The sequence below is a fragment of the Elgaria multicarinata genome, chromosome 9, assembly GCF_023053635.1.
Source record: "Elgaria multicarinata webbii isolate HBS135686 ecotype San Diego chromosome 9, rElgMul1.1.pri, whole genome shotgun sequence".
Lineage (NCBI taxonomy): Eukaryota > Metazoa > Chordata > Lepidosauria > Squamata > Anguidae > Elgaria > Elgaria multicarinata.
This window is the reverse complement of record NC_086179.1, coordinates 48,910,625-48,934,447: the sequence shown is the minus strand read 5'-3', so window position 1 is coordinate 48,934,447 and position 23,823 is coordinate 48,910,625.

Here is a 23,823-nt window from a genome sequence, read left to right as displayed (position 1 = left end):
TTACTTTGAAATATATCCCTTGGTTTCCATGGGGTTTACTTCCAAGGAAGGCACTTAAGATCACAGCACAGCCTATGAATTCTCACCATCTCATGCTTAGGAACAAAGGAGGCGGCTTTATACTGAGTCAGACCACTCGTCCATCTAGCCCAGTATTGTTGACACTGACTGGCAGCAGCTCTCCAGGGTTTCAGGAAGGGTTCTTTCCAAGCCCTACGTGGAGAAGCTGGGACCTTCTAGGTGCAAAGCAGGTGCTCTTTTACACTGAGCCATTTGACTTTGGTGTTATGTTTTTAATGGTAACACTATGCCTAGTTAGTAACAGCAATGAAACCAACTGACAAGTAGTTCGTAGTCTCGGCTACAAAATACTCTTCTGCCTTTTCAGATAATTAAAAAGGGAGGATGTGTTTATCCGATTCTAATGTTCATGGGTATATGCATTATTGCTTAATTAATGGTGTTAAGTGTCTAAGCAGATGAAATTGCTCCCCCAGTACAAAGCAAACAGGGCTTTTAGAGTGACATAAATTAGGAAATTGAAAACATTCAAGCAGAATGAGAGAAGAGTTTTAAGGGCTGCTGTGAAGAAAACTCATCCGTGAAATAGATGTGTACTTATTGGATGTAGGTGTGGGGAGAGTGCTCCATTGACATCTTGCCCATTAGGTTTCTACCCAACTTGGTTTCTAGCAGGCAGCAAGGAAGGCTATAATCTACTTGACATTGTAGCACTGCAGCTGTCTGAAAGCTCCCATATGAATAAGATAGCATGAACGATTCGTTTCTGCAATGAGTCACACACACACACACACACACACACACACACACACACACACACACACACACCTAGAGTCATTCCGTCCCAGAACACTAGCTGATGCTGAGAATCAGCAATTAGAAAACAGCAGGTGTTTGTCACATTAGATGCTAACAGATGCAAAGATATGCAGATTTTACTGCTCTCATAAAGAGAAGCTTTGTGGAAAGGGAAGGAAGATCAGTCCATTAAGTTTGACTTCACTTATTAAGGATGATTTCTGAGGACAGTCTGGGAACATCTCCTTTAACCTAGATCAAATAGGCCTTTTGATATTTTCATTTCCCCCTTATTTATTTTTAAGCACAAGATCTTTCTGCCCAGCTGAGCATACATGTAACCTAATGAACACACAGTCCTGTTGCTTTAGACAGGTAAAATGTAATGGATTATATCCTAGCCCTCAGGCAAAAATAAAATGTTTCAACTTTTTCAAATCCTTTTAGTACTACAACCTCTATGAAGAGCCTTGCTGTGTATTTTTTTTAAAAAGCGTACCAATTCCAGGGGTTTTCTGCGTGGGTGGGCGAGCCAGGAACTCTCAGTGGGACCCCCTACCTGAATCCACCCACCTTGTCCTTCTCACCACTGTTGATGCTCCACATTCCCTCTTGGCCAATCCACACCACTTCCCAGAGTGGAGAGGACGCGGAACAGAGGCGGCTGCTACTGCTCCTTCTCCTTGCTCCTGCCAGTGCCTGCTTACTCAAGGAGACAGCCTTCCCCAACCTGGTGCTCTCCGGATGTTTTCAACTCCCATGATTCCTGACCATGGCCCATGCTGTCTGGGGCTGATGGGAGCAGTCATACAGCTCTAGTTGGATCTTGCGGCCAGTGGCCAGGGCTCCACTGCCCTGGGGGCTGCCTATATGGCTGCCAATTGCTGCCATGATAAGGACCAGAGAGAAGAGAAACGTTATTTGTATGCTTCACAACTGAAGACTTACACGTGGCCATCTAAATGGGGGCCCATCAGATAATTAAGACCAGAGTCTAAAACTACCTCATAGCATCAGCAAGGAGCAGCAGGAGAAGGTACCAGGGGTTGTGTGAACCCCCTGCTTGGGGAATGGGCCTCATCGGGTGACTGGAAATGCTGAACCCTGATGCTGGCCCTGAGACCAAAGATCCATCTAATCCAGCATCCTGTTTCTATCCATGGGCAACCAGATGCCTCCTGGAAGTCCACAAGTAGGGCCTGAAGGCATTTACCCTCACCTTCTTTTTCTCCACAGCAAGCGCTATTCATGGACACACTGCTCCTGAACAAGGACGTTCCACTTGGCCATTGTGACTAATAGATCTGTCCTCCATGAGTTTGCGAGTCCCCTTTTAAGCCCATCTAACCCCATAGCCACACTCACACTTTTGTGCAGTTTCACCTGCTCTGTGCCATCACCTTCTTCCTGCATCTTCTTTCATGCTGTGATCAAATGCTGGAATTACCAAGTGGTGTAATGGTACATTTGGAAGTGCAGGCACTCATCATGACAATCCCTATAGCCACACGCCCCAAGGGGAGCAGAGAAAATGCAGACAACTATAATGATCCATATCATCGAACCAGTTCTAGCTGTTTCGGCTCTACCAGGAGCTATTTTGTCTTTATTGCCCATTCAAGACCATGGCATTACAACAGGGAACAAGTTATTATTGCTGGGAAGATCTTTTTACCCACTAGCTGCTGTGAAGTTTGCAGTTCAGCAGGAACAGGGAATTCTGAGGGGGAGTCATTGGCAGATGATGTCAGTGTCCCTGCCCTCAAACAAGTGCTGGCATTGCGTCCCTGCAGGCCCTGGTCCCACTACACCACTGGAGTTGCCTCCTCGCTCTCTATCCCACCATTAGGCAGAGGAAAGGAGCCACCTCAAGCCACAGGTGCTGAGGAGGGGGTCAGGAAGCAGTGGCAGGCAGTGTGTTGGAAGACATGCTGTGTGTACTTTGTGGCCTTGTTCTGAATCATCCCCCCCCTCAGATTAGCCTGCTGTCCTCAAGTGAAATGAAGGATACTGCCCCACCGGTGTTGAAGTCAGCCTCTGTACATGGAAGGGTGTGTGTGTGTGCCATGTTGTCCTTTGCCATAGGTAGATAAACTGGCCTGGGCTGCCTGCAAGCCAAAATACTCTAATCCTTTAATTATGTCAGCCCAGTTTCTCCCACAAAGCTTCCGCTTTCATTGCCACACTCACATTTTCCGCTAGTTAACTTTCTGCTCCCCCATCTGTTTTTTCCCCCTTCCTTTTCAAGCTCTGCCGTGTGCCTTCAGTTTTGTCCTACCAGTTTCAGCGGCTTCCCACTGCACAAGAATGGTGTCACGTCTGTACTCTTCTAAATCTAATGTATGTAAATTCAGATTAGATTCCAGTATTTCCAGTGAAGCCAGTCTGTCTACTTGAAGACAAACACTAAATGGGTCACATTGCACAGCCATACTTTTTAATGGAACAGGAGCCCTCACAAGGTCTGGCTATCTACAGCCTGTGCTTTACAAGTGGCTGCACAAAGAACATACATACATACATACATACATACATAAATAAATAAATAAATAAATAAATAAATAAATGAATATGTAGGCCCAATGCAGTCATAGCTGTAAATGCCTACAGGGAAACCCCCCCCCCACATCAATCACCCCATTCAGGTTAACCTGGGCCTGCTAGCCTGCATTTTGTGGTAGTTATGTATTTATTGTAAAGCAGTCGTTTTCTCACCGAGAACACAGCATGAATTAGATCTATAGCTCTCTGGGTGATTTCTCAGTATTTCATAAAGCACCACTGAAACACACATGCAATTTTCTGTGGCTCCCTCAGTGGGACCGAGTCCATCTCTTAGCAACGTTTGCTAAGGAACGTGTTGCAAAGGTAGCTTTGGTTTCCTCCTCTCCTGCAAGGAATGACATCATTCACTTGTGGGAAATGTAATCAGAGAGCCTGTCACCGCTTGGTTTACAAGCAAGGTTTCAAAACAATTCAAGTAATAAGCTAGCCAACTGCTAGCTAGCTAGCTAATATCAAACGGTCACCTTTCACTAGCACTTAACGCTGCTGAGAACATGAATCTGACAAGGGAAACTTACTGAATCAGGTAGAATCGTCGTCTGCTGCTTCATTTGGCAGAAATGGGACTGCAGCACGACAGCGTGGAGGGATCTTGCATGGGTGACCAGGATTTGTATTGCAGAGTTGTTTCTGCACATGTGCAATGTGCGCCTTGCTCTTTGGACATGGAAAGATATGGTGCAGGATCAGCAAATTCTGATCTGCTCAGCATGTTCAATAAGAGTTTATTTCATGATGCTTCCTATTAGGAAATTTTGATGAGGAACAGATCTCATCTGCTTCAACAGTCCAGCACACAAGTCCTTTGGTGAAATACATGTTATTATTGGTTTTGTAAGGTTTGTTTTTTTTTAAAAAATGTACTGATTTGGGGGGATGTGAATGTGTGGACGCAGATAGGATTTAAACATTCATGCTTAATATGAATACACCTGTAGTCCTTCTTACTCTTCATTTGAGATCTGAAAAACCCAGCATATTCCTATGGCTTTATTTGAAGAACAGTTCTTTCTGGGAGGTGTAGGGGCAGAGCAGGCAAAATCGGTTCTCTGCCTTATCCAAATCAGATGCACTGTGGCCTAGGGATATCCGTCGCGCGAAATCTGGGCCTTCTGGGCCACACCAGGCTTCTGCGGAGCACCTGGCTCAGATTACTTTTGCAAGAAAGTTCCAGGGTGTTTTAACACTTTTGTTTTGGTCTCAGACATAATTTACACAATTATGAAAATTACAATCACAAATTGCACAAATCCGCATAATTTGTGCAAATTTTGGCTGTGATTTGTGCAAATAATGCAAGTCTGTGCAATTTACAGCCAAAACTTGCAGCATTATTTTTTTTTAATGCAAAAGGAAAAGAGTTACAGAAATTCCCCCAGCTGGCTGGACTCATAGAACACCAAGTTGGGCAAACTGGCAGAAGATGGTACAGAGTCCAGGGAGCCGAGCCAACAAAAGCCCATCAAGCTCCCTCCCCCAACCAATTCCTCCAATATCACTACATTGGACCCTATTATATGCTGCAAGCACACCACATTTAACAGGAAGCTAATGCTCTCCTTGTCCTGGGAAGCCTGGAGAGAAAATGCTATAGGTCAGAGATACAAAAGAAAACACTTGATTCATCATGCTTGGGCTTGGGCAGGAGATTTGGGCAGGATCTACACTACTTCTTTATAATGTTTATAATGGCTTTGACCACTGTTGGGGCCCAGGACACATTCCATATATCATTTTCAAAACGTTTTCAAAGCATTATATCTGCTTGGTGTAGATCTGGCCTTGGTGAAATGCCACATGCCCGAGGCTTGAGATGCTGGCCAAGCAGCAGAAAGCCCTACACAAGGCCAAGCTTGTAGAGTTTGGATCAGTCACCCGCTGAACAGGCAACAGTGGGACACCACATCCAAGTTAGTCATGGGTCTCAAGCCGTTCTTGGAAACACCAATGTCCCTCATGCCATTGCTCAGTGAAGCTGGTGGTTCTGATTTATGTGGGGCTGTGAAACCTCTCTGGGTTTCAGTCAGGATCAGTCAGGACTCTAAAGGATCTATCTAAGGGACTGGATTCAATCCCCAGAACAAGTTCAGTACCTTGGATAGATCCTTTAGAGTTCTCACTGAAACCTAGAGAGGATTCCTAGAGAGGCATTCAAGAGGCAGCTGGACAACCGTCTGTCAGGGATGCTTTAAGGTGGATTACTGCATTGAGCTGGGGTTTGGACTAAATGGTTTTATAGGCCCCTTCCAACTCTATTATTCTATGATTCACAGCCCCACTGACATCAGAGACACCAGCCTTCACTACTAGTGACACAGACACAGTAAACAAAGAGCACTGAAATCACTGAAGCAATTGCATTGCTCTTGAAACCTCTGTGATTGGAAGAGAGAGTCGAGCCTGGTAAAGCCATTCCGATTGGTAGCTAGAGCTGTTGCTTTTCTTTCTGAAGAGAAAAAAAATACTGGGGAGCCTGTCTCTTTCCCCCTGCAGGACCTGAAAGCAACTGAGGCCACCTGCAACTGCTACTTTGCATTAGAACTATTAATAAAAACAATCAGACAAGTTTGAGTCTCACTGCGATAAAACTGAGGTGGTGGGATCTAATCTTGAATTGTCTCCTGCCCATGTTGGTATGCAGATGTATCAGGGAAGCTGAAGTTTTATGTCTGAAGGACTTTTAAAATATTTAGTATCTGTCAAGTTTCTTAGCTTCATATTGCTCAGATCGTGTGCTTTATTGGCATCGCTTTGAAGTTTCAGATGAAAAATCTCTGCTTTTGCCTTGGCTCCTCTCCACCTTACTTATGAGCTGCTTCTTACCTTCATTTTACACGAGAATCTAGCAATCACTGGTGCCACCTTGATGGAAACTGCCTATATTTTATTATACCTCTCATTGCTTTGATAAGCAGCAGGTAATATATTTTCCTTTTTACTTAGGAGAGAAAATGACAATGTCCAGTAAAAAGCTTGAGACAGCTAAAGCAGCCACGGTTACACAATAAAAATGTTTATTTTCCAGTTGCACATCCATCATATTAAACAGAATATTTAAAGGATCAGTCTACTTCACAGGGCTGTGATAAAATAATTAAAAAAACATGGCCAGGATCCAAAGAGCCATGCAGTGTGGGCTAGTGATAAGAGTGGTAGACTGGGGTTCAGGAGATCCAGATTCTAGTCCCCACTTGGCCATGAAGTTCACTGGGTGGCTTTAGGCCAGTAACTGGCTCTCAGTCTAACCTACCTCTTAGGGTTATTGTGAAGATAATGTAGAGAGGAGGAGGATCATGTAAACTGTCTTGGGTTCTTTTGAGGAAAAAAAGGTGGGAGATAAATGTAATAATAAATAAACTAGTCACTTTGACCCAAAGGAAGGTTTGGACTTGTTTCTTGAACATCCCATGTGGAAAACTAATTTTGAAACTCAAACAAGTTTCAAACACAGTTCATGACATAGAAAAGCAAAATTTGAAGTTGTTTTTGTTGTTGTTGTTATCTGGCCCTTATACCTAATGAAGCTCTTTGGATCCAGGACAAATATTTCCCTCTTTTAATAAAACATTTTTAATCATATGTGTTCACTAGGAAAATGATGCTCCCCTTTCACTTATCTTAGAGAATACAACTTTTTGAGTCACATGTGATATCAAAGGCAGAAGCTGATCCACAAGCCAGTTAAACAGCATTTGTATTTATATCATTTTAGTTCCAGTTAAATCTGTGAGAAACGGGGATCATCAAAACATTTTAACTAAGAGGCTCAGAGCATTTCCCACAATACATACAGTGCCCTTAAATATCTGATACTTCAAGGATGCAATCCTATGCAAGTTTAAACAGAAAAAGTCCTACAACTCCCAGCATGGCCCAACCAGTCACAAATGATTAAAAACAGGCACAGGATTGCACCTTCACCTGCTGAAGGTTTGAAGGAGTTGGCAGGAATCAATCCTCTGTGCATTTCTTGAAGCCTCCGGAGCTGGCCTGGTGGATGGAAGATACAGGACTGGATGGCTCCTGAAACTGAGCATAGCTGATATTGTGCTGATTCTGGAAATTACAGTGATGTTTATAGCATGCTTATTTGGAAGTAAATCCTACAGTCTTCTATGGAACTTGGTCCCTGGCAAGCGTACATAGGACTGCAACCTTAGCGTTTCCGAGAAGGCAAACACAATCAAGGGTGCATTCCTGTGCACATTGATAGAGAAAAAGTCCTACAATTTTCAGAATGCTCCCACCAGCATAGCTAGGGAATACTGGGAGTTGTAGGATGTTTTCCTGTCTGAACATGCATAAGATTGCACTTTAAGACTCTAAAGCAAAGGGCAAGTAAAATCTGCTGTATTGTATGATAAGTATAACAGCAACAGAAAGTTGGTGTTGGTAGCAGTAGTAATAGTGGTTTTATTGTTTAGCTATAAGCCATAACAAAAACAGAAGGAACATTCTGTTGAACATGCTCTCAATTTCCTGGCCGCAAGCACAAATAAAGAGACATGCAATGTAATATATTTTTCATTAGCAAACAACAGAAAACATGCACATTCACTAGGTGTAACAAAGTTGCTCCTGAGCCTAAATTCATAAAAAATATTTTTCACATGGATCCTTATAAAGAGGACATTGGGTGACATAAACTATATCTCCAGTGACAGTTTTACAAAAGACGTAAGAACGCAGTTCCAATGATAATTTCTTATAACAGCCTTCTAAGAAAGCAGAGGGCACAACATTACATCTTTATTCTGTAAAAGCATTCCTATGTGTGGCTAAAGTAATAACATCCAAATAACTGGCTTTCAGATGATCAAACTTGATAAATTAATATAATCTAGAAAATCTAGAAAAATGAATGATTAACATAGCAATTAGAAAGCCTTTTCCAAACACAGCATGCCTTAACTGAGATTTGGATGTTGATTGGATCTTAGTCAGTTGATAATCAAGACTTCTGGCAAATGTCCATAAAGTGGGTTACACTCCCTTTAGAATTTAATTGAGGGACATAAACTTTGCAGACTGAATATGAAGATTATGCACTGTTATGAACATTTAGAAGATAGCACCATATAGTCCGGTGAGAGAGTTGGTACAAATATTAAGATCCCTTCCAGATACACAAACAATATTGAAATATTAGGAAATGGTACAAATCTTGGTCACACATTTAGGGCACAATCCTATGCATGTGTAGACAGAAAAAAACGTCCTACAACTTAGGACTTTTTCTGATTAAACATGCATAGGATGGCATGCTTAGAAAGCAATCCTATGGTCCCTGGGAGAGTGTCCCTAGGATCACAGGAATGCTTAGAAGATGCTTTTCAAGGTCAGAGACAGCATTTTGACATCAGAAGGGGGAGTCAGAGATCCTCTGCCCCTTCGCAGCCAGCATGGAAAGAACCATGACAGTTGGCATTAAAGGTTGGAAAATCAACCTCAGAGAAGAGGGAAGGGCTTCTGGTGGCCAGGGAGAGGAGGAGATTGGAGAGATCAGGGTACAAGTTATCCTGAGCTTCCTTCCCTCCTTCCAGAGCCCATCTAGTGAAACCTAGAGTTGGAAAACCTAAAGACGGTAGTACACACACTGGTAACTTTGAGGCTCGACTTCTGCAATGTGCTGTACATAGGGCTACCTTTGTGCCTAGTCTGGAAACTTCAACTAGTTCAAAATATGGCAGCCAGGTTGGTCACTTGTACACCTAGGCGTGACCATATTACACCAATTTTAAAATCACTTCACTGGCTGCCAATTAGTTCCTGGGGCGAAATATAAAGTGTTGGTTTATTACCTTTAAAGCCCTACATGATTTGAGTCCAGGTTACCTGCGGGATAACCTTCTCCCTTACAATCCGCCCCGCACACTCGGGTCATCTGGGAAGAATTTACTTCAGACAATGAAAACTAGGCTGACAACCATTACCCAGATGACCTTCTCTTCTGCTGCTCCCAGACTGTGGAATGGCCAGCCGGGAGAGATCCGCCAACTCAACAGTCTTTCTTAATTTAAAAAAGCTATAAAGACTAATGTCTTCTGGCAGCCCTACCCAGTCAAATTTTAAAATGTCTGGCTGTTATTTTAATAATGTAGTAGTTTTATATGTTGTTAATAAGTTTTATATGTTTTATAGTATTTTTATATTTGATGCTGTCCCCCACCTAAATCCAGAAGGAGAGGCGGGTAAGAATGATGATGATGATGATGATGATAATGATGATGATGTTTATTGCAGTGGTGGACAGAAGGGAGATCTCCAGATGGTTTGGGCATAAACTCCCAGAAGCCCCTGCCAGCATGGCCAATGGTCAGGAGACCTACTTTCTGCCCACCCCTGCTTTATTGGTCCATGTCTTGCCAACTCCTACAAAAATCCTATGAGCCAAGCCACTAATATCGGAGAAACTGAGGGGGGAAAGTGACATGCCAGCCAGACTTGGCAAGAGACTTGCTCAGCAAGATCTGACTCCAGTTCCAATTTCAGCATTCTCTGAGCTGATTCACATTGGCTGTGTGCAAGGATTTTTCTTAAATTGAAGGCCAACCTTTCGCACAGCATTTTTTCCCCTACAGGTAAAGGAGAACAGTTGCTGATCAAGCTTAAATGACAAGGGAATTTCTAGCTTGGCAGAGAATATGAATCTGAGAAAGACTCTTGACCAAGAATATGGGAGGAAAGCTAGATCTGTTGCCAAAGTTTTCATAAATTTTAGAAGGGGAAGGAGGACATGATTCTGTCCTGATCTTATGTGCAACAATACTCTTATGTCCCTATGTTCGGACTAGTCCCCCCCCCCCTTTGAACATTATTTGGAGAGGTTTTTGGGGGGGTTCTTGAAAATTAAGGGAGCCTTAATGTATAGTTAATTCCTGGTTAAGAACGATTTCTGTCTTTCTTATCCACTAGTGACCTTAGGAGTGACCTTAGACAAGGGATGGGGAATGTGTGTTCACTCAGATGTTACTGAATTGCAGCTCCCAACATTCCTCACCATTGACTATTATTGACTAATAATATTTAAACTCATGAATAATGCTCCGTTATAGTTAAGTTGATAATGCTACATTATGGTTTAATTGATGGCCCATGCTTTAAGATCAGCAAGAGAGACCCTTCTCATTGCCCCACCTGTGGGGCAGTTAGGTGGATGATTACAAAGGGGGAGACTTTTCCACAGTGACCCCACATTTCTGGAATAAGTTTCCATTGGGGGTTCCATTGGGCACCATCACTCCAGGCTTTTAAGAAGGTTTTGAAAACATGCAACTACTCTGGCCTTCCGTTGATTATGGCTTAGAAAACTGGGTTGTGGCTGCAGTTGTTAGTTCTAAGGTGTGTGTGTGTGGGTGGGTGGGTGTTTAGTTCTTTTTGGAGTGTTTGCCGTTGTTGCTGTTTTTAATTATGTTTGCTATTTTTATCATTTTTAATACCGCATTGGTTTTTATGTTGAGTTTTATTGTTGCACATCACTGTAGGAGTACTCTTGCCCTGAAATGCGGCCAGAAATATTTCAAATAAATTAAAATAAATAAATACCTGAATGCTTCATCCTGAAGGGGCAATGTTAGAAGGGAGCAGTTGATTTTTGTCATGCAAGTGATGTGGCAGAAAAGGATGGAACCCCCTCTCCAGTCCACTACAGCACCACATTTCACACCCCAAATTGAGCCCTCCTATGGCTACATACTACTTTAAAAACACACACCAGAGGGGATCCTATTCATAGATGCATGCCACATCTATCATAGCCTCAGAAGCATTGTTCCTAGACTAACATTTTCCAAACTGGGTCTCTCCAGATGTTTAGGATGACAATTCCCATCATCCCTGACTGGGGATACTGAGAGTTGAAGTCACAAACACCTGAAGGGAACCTGTGGTGTAGTGGCTAAGGTGTTGGACTGGGAGTCAGGAGATCTGGGTTCTAGTCCCCACTTGGCCATGGAAACCCACTGGGTGACTTTGGGCCAGTCACAGGCTTTCAGCCCAACCTACCTCACAGGGTTGTTGTTGTGAGGATAACATGGAGAGGAGGAGGATTATGTACGCCGCCTTAGGTTCCTTGGAGGAAAAAAGGTGGGATAATAATAATAATAATAATAATAATAATAATAATAATAATAATAATAATAATAATAATAAGGCTGTTGTACACCCTTGGAGAGGCCAAGATAAACAAAGATGTTCCTGGCTATAATGTTAAAAGCTACTAATGCCAGCTGCTATGATGGTCACGGTGTGAGTATTCTATAGCCCAGGCTGTCTTTAAGAGAATGTGCTGCTCTTTCCCTGGAAATATATTTTAGTATATGCATTATTTCCTCCCCCCTCCCCAACTCTATTACTATTACTATCTAAGGTTAGTCTGTTGGCTCTTTGCTTCACCAGCCTTGTAGTTACTTCACTACAACCTGGATGTTATTGTTGTTGCTCCTGCTTTCACTGAAAAGGCTGGAATGATTTCAGCTCTGACCTTGAGATACATGTTTGCATGGCTTTTATCTGTTTATTCTGTAAAGCTATTTTCTTGGCTGTGTTTTTTTCCGGAACCTTCCTCTTGTCCTTGCTCATCTTTAATCTATTTATTGTTTAAACAGGGCAGTCAGTCGGTCTGAAGCTTTGCAGAATGAATGAATAAATAAATCATAGCCCAAGATGATGTCAGCATAAGAGATGCTAGTATTAATTCATTCTTTGCCTTTCCCTGGTTCTGTCAAGGCTCGTGTACTGGGACCATCCTTGGATCTCTCCGCTTGATTTTTAATGAGAAGGATTGCTGACATTTCAATGGCCTAACTCTCAAAGCAGAGGCAGCTCCATTATTATTATGAGCGGTAGCCTAAAACTACTACTGTGAATCCTAAAACCTGTCACACACAGTGTATTTTTAGTGCTATTTCATTCATAAAATAAGGCCTAAATACATACTTAGAAGCATGCACAATCCTGGTCTGCATGAAGAACCCCCAGATAAGAGAATAATGCGTACTAATGGCACATTTTTTAAAAAAATAATAATTATATTATTTATAAATTCTCTTGGGTCTCACTATGAAGAGCGTTTATGCATACTGAGATGGGCTGGCAATAGGGCTTTTATTCAACGCCCGCATCCCTGCAAGAAAGCAACCTTCTTGTTTACTCACACATCACTACCTACCCTGCATCTCAAGTTGCTTTGTTATAAATTCCAGTTTTAAAATCATACTGCAATGCAGTATTGGGGTTGGATGTAGCTGCTGTTTGGTGGTGGTGGGAAACCACTATCCATATGGATCTCAATATATATTTTTCTGGGTGTGTAAAACTATATAGATCCTACTCTTCTGGAGATTTGTTTTTACCTTGCTTTGATGTAGGTGTTTTTATACTTTCACATTTCCCCCAGTTTCTTCTCTCATATATGTATGCATGCAGCACCTGGTGAAATTCCCTCCATTACAACAGGAGTATCTGGTCAAGAGGGCAGAGCTCCTGCAGCTTTAACTGCTATGATGAAGAGGGAATTTCACCAGGTGCTGCATGCATACAAATGACACCTGCTAAAATCCTCTTTTCTTTACAACTTTTAAAAATACAGCAGCCCTGTCCTCCTTTTCATATGGTCACCCTACAGTCTTCTCCATAGACTCAGGCCTCTGTTGCGGTGTGGGCTTTGTCAAGAACTGGGCATCATCCTTTGCTCTAACTCTTCCTTGGAGAAAGATTCCAATAGGGGCATGACATGATATCATGGGCCAGAATCTCCAGTCTTACCTTGACAGTTTGTTCCTTATCAAATTATATTATTATGCCCTCATTATAAAAGTAATTTTGATTGGCTAGTAAACAGTTAAGAGCAGTGAATATAGTGGTTTGCATTCCCCCATCATTCTTACTTTTAATCCATACATATATGCTACAAATGCTTAACTGGAGGGGACGAATACTGTTGCTCAGCAACAAAGAACTGGCAAGAGCTCAGAAACAGCGCCACATTACTAATAGACAATGGCTCACACAGCTCAGCGATCAATAGCATTTGATTTAAAGGCAGTGCCCAGTTCATCATACTTCCCATCTAATAACACCCAGATGTTTTAGTGGCCAGTATCTACCAAAAAAAAAAAAATCTACTGAAAGCGGAATTTGTTAAATAATCTATTGCAACTTTTGGCCTCCATCCTGTATTGAGACATTCTAATTATTGTAAATGATATTCTAATTGGTATGTATTTTATTAACAACAATAAAGTGTTGTGGCACCTTAAAGACTAACAAGTTTATTGTGGTATAAGGTTTGATGGGCCAGAACCAACTTCATCAGATACATGAAGTGGTTATTTAAGTGGACAGGTATATATGTCCTGAGTACAGCAAAGAGGAGGAGGAGGAGAGCCAATATTCCAAAATGAGATAGCGCTGCTAGGTGTGTCACAATACTATGCACCACCTAAATGAATACAGAATTTACTCAAATTAATATTTATTTATTTATTTACAATATTTATATACCGCTCCCCATCCAAAATTTTGGAGTGGTGTACAAGATAAAATTCAATAAAAACAGAATAAAACACCTTAAAATAGATTTTTAAAAACAAAATGAAAGGTCATTAAGGAAAGCCTTCCTAGAACAATGACTTTTTCAGGAGGCACCTAAAGGAATACAAAGATCCAATCAGTGTAAGCAAGACTCACTCCTGTCTACTGGAGCCTGTCTTCATGGTGCTGCTTCACTACTGCTTCTTCCTAAAACCCCTGCAGTATCACTGCTGTGGAGAGGGGGCAGGAAATCCCCACACCAGGAGGGAGCGCAGGATTTTCCAGTAGTCATCTGGGTATTTGAGCTTGCCGCCTGCCCTCTTCCTGGCTTCCATTGACCAATCAGTGGTCACCATCTGCCCCAGAATGACTCTGGCTTGATGCCAAAGTGAGGTCACATGGCGGGAGGGCTGTGGTGATCTTGCTTCAAAGGAAAAAAGTCAGGATAAGTCCCCAACTTTTTAAAGGCACAGCTTCAGGGAAAAGCCCCTTGGTGGCTGTGAGTTGGCAGCTGCCAACACAACACCATGGCACAGCCACCACGGGGCAAAGAAGACGTATAGACAGCATAATTGAACACCTGAAGAGAGATGATGACTTTTAATAATGAGCAACCCTGGATTTGTTGAGGCCAAATTCCACAGGGCTAAATCTGCTAGTGAACAGATGGCATCTTTATCTGTTGGATCCACGGGAAAGAGGCCCTTGACAAATCCTACTACACCTTTAAGCTAGATGTGGACCTCTCCATGCACAGGTCCACTTCGGGACTCTGCAGTACAACTACGAAGTGCAACATGATTGCAGTTCTAATTGAGATGGTAAATCTATCTCTGGGCTGTACTACTTCAGATGGTAAAATAGTTGGGGCTCACATGACTGAGTCTCTCTCTCTCTCTCTCTCTCTCTCCATGTAGAAAACTAGATGTCAAGGAGAAGAGACATAGCCTAGCACTGTCCCTCACCTGTGTGGCAATGCTGGGGAAGGGAGGTTGTATGAGGAAGCATTCCATCACAAGAACCCACACCTTCAGTATCAAGAAGCAGAGTCTAGACTTAACATTCAGCACCTTATACTACAAACCAAATGAGCACTATAGATATCTACATGATTTAGCTAATGTCCAGAGAATGCCACATGATTTGTTGGCTACCACAAGACCTACAGTTTAATAAACTTGCAAGAATTACCTACTATAGGAAAGACCCAGCAGTAAAGTAATATTATTTCAGTAGTCATCATCTAAAGCACACACTTAAAACCTCTCCAGTATATCACCAAGAGTTATCCTTCCCCTCACAAAGTTTGGGTGGCTGACCTGTCCAAGCTCTGCATGAAGTGATGGCATTGTTTGGCAGTTGCCTAGCCCTGCACCCTAGCAGGCCATCTCTGCTATCCTCCAGAGCCCTCCAGGCTTGCTTCTGTTGCTTCTCCTACTTGCTCTTGCAGTCTGTTTATCTGTCCATTCAGACCATGTGAGTGGCTCTCTCTGGGTGCCACTGTAGATTGTATGGAAAAGGATAGAGGAAGCAAGTGGGCAGCAATGACAGTGACGAGAAGGTGGGCCCACCTACTGATGGAGTCTGCTGATGGTCTTTTCTCCAAGGGCCCCACACACCTACAGCTAGCACTGTTCCTATCCTTGCTTACAAACAGTGCTCCCGCAAGCTGAAGCAGCTCCTCATCAGCAATAGGCTAATTGACAAACACATGCAAAAAACCTTGGAGCCAACCCTGTCTACCTGAGCTATCAGATGTATTCCTACCTACCTACCTGATCTATCAAATCTGTTCCTGTCTATCTGATCTATTTATTTATGAAGTTGGTAAATATCCACTTCATTATAGAAAATGTAGTAAACTCTAGCAAAGTTTCCTTTGAAATGAGAACCGTCCATGATAGTAAGAAAATATGGTTCCTTCAGATTTATTGGTGAATTCACATTGCTCTGAATATAATTGCAGCTTCTTGTGATTTTAATGGACAATTGCATCAAACCCCATACAACTGTATAGGGTTACAGTACAGATAACAATAGGGTAGCCCTGCATGAATCCCATCTGCTGAACCATTGCCATTGTATTTCTTTTGTCATACTCTGTACAATTTTTTTTACCCTCTCATGCAGAGGTATCACAACTAGCAGGACATTAAGAAAAGTACAGAAGCCATCTTCCTCCTTAGCAACAGAGAATACAATAGGGGACCCAGAACAACTCATTATTTTAGTTAGCTTGTTATTTTCCCTTCATTAAACTGGCCTCTCTCTCTCTCTCTCTCTCTCTCTCTCTCTCTCTCTCTCTCTCTCTCTCTCTCTCACACACACACACACACACACACACACACACACTCTTCTCTCAGAAGAAATGCATATGTATTAGGCAGTTTAAAATACAGATTATTAAAATTATGACTCCACCCCCTCAGGTCCTTAGTGCAAACAGTGTCTATTGTAAGAAAAATGCTTTGGGGTGGGGGGTGGGGGCGTTAAACAAAAATAGATTTGTTCTATTGATTAAAGTCTTGGGTCATAACAACATTAGTGCTCCTTGTCACATTTCTTTCCATTTTATTTCAATTTCTCCATCACTGTTTCAGACCTAATCTCTATGATTTCCCTTTTTATATATAGTGAGTTTGATCCAAAGTTCTCTTTCTGCTCACAAAAACATCTAAAGGGCACCAGGTTAGGGAAAGCTGATCTGATCCATAGCTTCCTGGCCTCAAGACTCTGAGGCTAGTCTCATTTTTTAAAAGAACCAAGAATTTCTACAGTTACTTTACACACACACCTAGAACCATTGAGGTGGTGTGCAAACAATGGAAGTGGGAACCCTGAGATTATGAAATTATATCCAGTAATGTGCAATAGGTGGGAACCTTTGGTGCTTCAGATGCTGTTGAACTCCAACTCCTATTATCCCTGCCCATTGGCCAGATGGAGTTGGAGTACAACAATATCTGCAGGCCCATCACTGCTCTACAGTGTCATCACTGTTCTGCAGTGTCAGAAATAGCATTCCCTTTTTGTTTCACCCACAACCTAAAATATGTTCCAACACAGTTATTAGAAAATAGTTAATAACTTGCAGTAATCATGGCATATTCTTTAAGAGTCTTTTATTTTTGTATTGCTTTGACACTGAATGGATGATTAAGCTTACAACTCCAAAACTCAAAACTGGCCTGAATCACTTTTGCTTCTAAACGTTATCTACAAAATACTCTGGGATACACTTAGTGTTTTCTGTGGAAGGACATTCATGAAGTAGATTGACTGGCCCATCGTAGTTATTCAGCCATCATAATTTCTCACACAGAAACAAGACTCTGATTTCTCTTGCAACAGAAGTGAAGCACTCCCCGCCATCCCCCTCATGTGCCAGAACCGGAGGGAAGGTGACTGCTGAATTTTCTGGTTCTTTCTTTTCTACTGCTAATTTATGACATTCTCTACCAGTGCCTGCAGTCAGTTGAAGATGGAAATATTATGAACTAAAGCTTTAAAATGAATTAATTGAACTCCTCTTTTGCTCTGTTAAACTGAAACCCAAGGCACTCTTTTCTACAGTCTAAGGATTTTGTCTTCGATGCCTCACATTATTCCATTCTATTGTTGAGGAGGGTTTTTTTTATTTTAAAAATGCACACTTTTCCACGGGTCTTATGGCTAAGTATCATAATTCTGGAGAATGCTTGATCCTGCTTGACCAGATGTTAAATATAACCAGGAAAGAAATATAGTTATATCCGTCAGTGCATCTTTATAGTCCTACAAAAGACTCAAATTGACTGATTAGGGTGGCCACCTATGCACTGGCAAAGAAAGAAAGACCATTAAAGAAGAAGAGAGAACAAAAGAACAAATTTAAGTAGAAATACAGTGCATCTCAGCACAGTGTGGAAGATTGTCACCCGTACGTTCACTTAGTCTCCTGTCCAGATACTGTTGATGGACAACTTCAGGTCCACAAAACTATATTTTGACACTTATTATAGCATAAGCTTTTTCTTGGACTGGACAGTCCTTCAAATAGAGTTTACCTTCAAATGGAGGACTGTCCCATTATATTGTTAATTACTGGTGGTGCTTTCATTTTTGGAAATATTCCAATACGGTGGCAGCATATTTTAGAAAATGAGAGCACGGTCACAGAAAAATATCCACTTTATTTTCAAGGCAGAATAACAATTATTATTAGAGACATGAAGAGTTTGTTACTTTGGGTTGAACTCAAAGATAAAGTGAAAAACCACAGGTACCCACAATCGCTTTTTCTCTGTTACACATCACACCAAATATTATTAGAGAAAAATCATTATAGAAATCAAAATCTGAAATGAGGAAAGACAGGCTACATTTAGGACGGATGGCTCACAACTAGTGTGTCCTTTTTGATTCAAACAGATAGCAGAAAATGCTGCTATAACTTTTTAAACATACAAATTCATAGGGAAGTATTTGTAATTTTGTAGCAGTTTTAGTGAGAAAAAGGTGAGACATGTTTTATCTCATCAGGAACTACCTATAGATGAATGATGAATAGATGAATGATTTCAATGGTATCACTCTATGGTGCGTGGCATGTAGTACTGATGACATCATCAAGATGGCTACCAACAAAATTCATAAAACTGTCAATATCTCCATTATTTATGGATGGATTTAAAATGATGTCTCATTTTAAAAATACTCCCTAGGCCTAAAAAGTGGTCTGTAGAACATTGACTTTCTCAGATATTTGCATATGTATAGTATTTAACCTCATTTGTACTTTTTTAAAAAAAGTTCCACAGGGGAAAAAAACATATAAAAATGAAATTTGTGCTATTGCAACTTTATTTTAAGTTGTGAAATTTGATTATATACTAAGTCTGAACTGGTAAAACTACTAAACTTGAGATAACATAATTGTATAGCATCATTTAACAGGGTCACTAATTGTGATCAACATCATCTTCGCTGAAAACATTTTCAACATCAAGAGTTTGTTAAGTCCAGTACAATTTGATAATCATTAGCACAGATTTCATCATTTCCTCCACACTTACACATAGAAGTACAAGGTAGGTTGATTGCCTAACATTTACATGGACTACATCTGTTCTTCACACACAAACATCTTATCAACTGCAGAATAGAATTTGGAGCACATGGCATTTTGCAGAGAACGGGAGTAATTTGTCCATCCTCCATATTCCATCCATATCTAGAGGGAGATTTAATTATTGCCACGACTGGTCAGCTTAGTTCCAAATCATGACCTGGAAATTGACTCTCTTCATTTCAGGGGCAAAATCATCTGTTTCTTAGAAAACATAGACAAGCACCACTCTGCAAGTTTAATTACACTGGTTCTGGGCTGATAGACTTGGCAAAAGAATGTTTCCAGTTTATTCAGTACCTTTTTAGGAATTGCTTCTGGTCTTCCTAATAAATTAGGTGCCAAAAGGGTATCTTTGGTCACTGTACTGAATGCTTTCTAGTATGAAATTTTACCTTTCCCTGACAAAGTACCTGTGCAATCAGAACCAGACAAGGCATGAAATGCAGGCATCGCAGAAGCATTTAAGGAGCTTAGTGATAGGAATATCTCTGCAATTGAAATAATGTTTCATTATTGAAGAAGGCACAAAGTAAGACTCAGGGGGAAATTTGGGATACCATCTTATAGTAAAAATCAAAACATCTGTGTCCTGTGCAAATATAGTTTTGTAGCTCCTTTCTGTGGAATTGATAGCATGAATAATTACCTTTGTGCCTGCCTCTTGCTTACTACAAAGACAGTCCAAAGAGCAATCTGAGGCAGCTATTTCTGCACGCTATGCCACTAGTTCGTTTAGGTAATTTGTGCATGCTGAAGCATTTTTTGAGCTAGGTAAGCAGTTAATTTACCTTTGGTGTTAATGTGGGAAAGTAGCTTCTTCATAGTAACATTCACTATGTTTGTGCTGTCCATGATTTTGCAGTGGGTTGGCTCAATCCCCTGGAGCCTCTTTTGCCTTGTCACACTCCTGATTGATTTTTCTTTCTATGTGTCAAACACTAATTATATTTCATTACACTCCCAGTACTTCTTTTGAATTTTTTGGGTGAATACATCAGCCTGATCTTTGCATGTCTGAATGCCTTTTGATTTATCCAAGGGCATGTCTACATGAAGGGTTTGCCCCGGGGTGGCTTCACAGTAGCAGCACATCATTTACATGACGCAGCCGCCATTGCGAAGCCATCCCGGGGGAAACCCCAGAAACTCTGCTGAAAAGAAGTCAGGCACTAACCCCGACTTTTTTTGGCACTGGAGGCTTGTCACAGCCCATGACACCTCCTGATTGGTTGCCATGGGCTGGACAGGGAAGGGGGCAGACCTCAGGAGAGCCCTGTGCCCTGTAGAAAATAATAATAAAAAATATGGGGGGGGGGAGGAGAAGAACAGGCCCTGTGCCTCTTCAAAAATAAAAAAATAAAAATGGGGGGCAGGAGAGGAATGGGCCCCATTCCTCCCCTTCTTTTTATTGTTATTATCTGTATCTGCACAGCTGCGCAGATGCAGATAATAAAAATAAAAAGGGGGGAAGGAACGGCCAGCCAGAGGTTGGTCAGAGGCAGGTGAGGTGGTTTGGGTGCCTGGCATCCCTCTTCTCGTCCCTTTCCCCTCATTCCTTTCCCCCTTAGCGCCGTGGGGAAAGTTTGCACTTGTGTTCCGTACCATGCCGATGCCAGGAAGGAACACAAGTGTGGGAGCCAGGTGCCTCGCAGCGCCAAAGAAATGCCGTCAAGACAGGGGCCAAGGCTTGTAGTTCTGCCATGCTATCACCAGTTGCAACAGAGAAGGCCCTTTCATGTGGAGTATTTATTTATTTATTTATTTATTTATTACATTTTTATACCGCCCAATAGCCGAAGCTCTCTGGGCGGTTCACAAAAATTAAAACCACAAAAAACATCCAACAGGTTAAAAACACAATTACGAAATACAGTATAAAAAGCGCAACCAGAATAAAACCACACAGCAAAGTTGATTATAAGATTAAAATACAGAGTTAAAACAGTATTGGTAATTACTTATTTTGGAGTTGTTCAAAGCCCATTACAAACCTATATTTTTCCAAATGCAGTTTTCCTTGAAGTAAATATTTCATCCAGGCTTTCTGAATTTTAGACTGTAGATAGTAATTTCTAGAAACAGAAAGGTTATTTTGCTTCATAAGACACAACTGACAATGAGATGCTTTAAGTTGTAGTGGTTCAAGCTATTGCCACAAGTAACATGACTCTGTAGGTTCATGGTGTTAATATTTAATTCAAGCTGCTGTTTTAGCTGCAGTGGTGCAAATATCTGGGGTGTCCAGTTCTTCCCTACTCACTTTGAAAGGCCCATAGTCCACTTGCAACATTTTTTTTGTGGCAAGAGAGAGCGAGGGAAACATGTCCCTCTCAGTGCAATCCTTGAAAAATATCTTGAATGGCAAAGATGCACCATGCAGGAGTTTCGACTGAACCATGTGCCATTGACAGGTGGAGTGACCCAATGCCAGAGCAAACTGCCGACGGAAATGGCAATGTGATCATAGCACTGTGTCCGACATTCTGGTGCTACTACGCTGCAGATCATTTGATTAAGACATAAATCTTTCTTGGGTGAATAAAGGACTGATATTCTTGGCTTGTCTGGGCAATACTTAAAGATGTATTTGTGTTAAATTGTACGCTCTTAAAACCACACCATGCCTGAAAATAACACTAGATTTTTTAAAAAAATCTCTGATTGTATCTGTTCTATTAAACTATGTGCACATATAATTTTGCTGGTGAAATTCAGCTCCATGCCTCCACCCAGTGGGGTTTCCTTGATAAAGGATAAAACAAAACACACACACAACCAAACGTCTCTGAGAAGCAATTACATCACACTTAAAGCATGAACTAATAAGCTGAAATAGTTTCAGCACCCCACCCACCCTCGATTAGGACAGTTTTATTACAGACTAACAATTTTAGAAGGCTGTATTGTGAGTGTGAATGATACTTCTTAAGCAATTTAGTTAATGGTGGTTTAAATAGTTTTATAGGGCATGGTTGCAGCACACAAGCCAAGTACTTGATCATAGACAGTAAGAGTCCAGATACACTTTATATTCTCTTATATGTAAATCATGCTTCTCCCATTTCTATTATATTAATAAGGAAATATCCTACACTCTAAGAAGTTCTATGAAAAATCTTTAGGAGAAAATACTTGTTACACACATTGGCCTCCTTCATTCACTCACAGACAAAACACACCAAGTTTGTGAAATCTGCTCAACTCAGAAAAGCTGGTCCGCTGCAGAATCTGTAGGTCAGATCAATAGATATCCAAACCCATTTGAATCCATTGATTTCTCAGAGATTCCTAACTGCATCAGATATTTAAGCCACTCCAAATATTCTATTTCTGCAACAGCCTCCTTCAATGTGGTACCCTCCAGATATTTTGGACACCAATTCCCATCAGCCCCAGCCAACATGGCCAATGGTCAGGAAAGCTGTAGTGCAAAACAGCTGAAGGGCACCAGATTGGGGAAGACTGTGCTACAGTGAAATGAATTTTCCACTCCTTGAGCAGCAGCATTTAATCCATCTCACATTTAATATGTGAATTCTGCACATAACGTAGTGCGTTCCCTCTCCCCAGCCGTTTTCAGTGGCTGGCACTGTCATCGAATGGAAACAGGAGAAATCACTATAGCCAGGATTAATACGATTTCTATTAATAATACAACCTGGGGGGGGGGAGGAAATGTGCTACTGGGATGCTGATCCCTATGGCAAGTGTAACATCTGGACAGGCTGCCCTTCAGCCAGTAACATGGCTGTCTCTATAGTGTTGGGCACAGCAGTACTCAGAAAGGTAATTTTCATCAAGCCATAGGAGAATAGATACAAAATTGCTGATGAGTTCCACAAGAAATTTTGGAATTAGTTTAGATTTATTTAATCTTAAAGTAATTTACAATGCAATCCTATTCACACTTACCTGAACAAACACTGAGCTCAATTGGTCTTACTTCTGACTGGACTGGTATAGGCGTGCACTGCCAAACCATAAGTTTTCTTTAAAAAGGGACTGTAGAACTGGAAAAATGCTCAAACACATATTGATCCAGAGGAAAGTATAAAATAATTTATTTTTAACTACAAAGCCATCAGAAAAATTCACAGACCATTGGGTAGGCACTGATGTGAACTCACTGCCAGAGTACCCAACAAGCTCAAGTCACTAATGGGAAAAAATAATAGGAAATAGGCTTTGACAAGATGAACACAAAACTGAAAAGGCGTAAATGCTTAAATCTTGAGTGAAAAAGATCAGTAGAACAAAAACTGAAATGAAGAATAGAAGCCAATGGTTTGAAGAAAACCTCTCACAAATATGTAAGTGTTCAGTATAGTCTCAACGACCGAAATCTATTTATTAAGAGGTAAGCTAAGAGGAAGTTTTAACCGTTCCTGGCCAATCTGTTAACTTGTTAATATAAACTGTATAAGTGTGTTTCACTGTAGTACTATCAATGTTATTTCAAGTTTCAGAGATTATTTATACAGATAGATATATCTTATAAAAAGTATTCTTACCCATTTTGAAATTTATTATATATTAGTAGTTGTGTGCCTTGTGCATTACATTTGTTTTTGTCAACTGCTGCCTTCTGTATTTCCTTTCCCTTTGCCCATATAGAACATTGTAGAGCAATTATAGAACCCTGTGCATACTTCTGCATCCATATACATCTTGTCCACGTGAGTTGCAACTAAAACCTACTCACATGTAAAATGTACATACCAGTCCCAGGTCATTGAAATCAAAACAAAAAGCCAATTGAATCACACTGATGTAACATTCATTTTGGCATTATATTT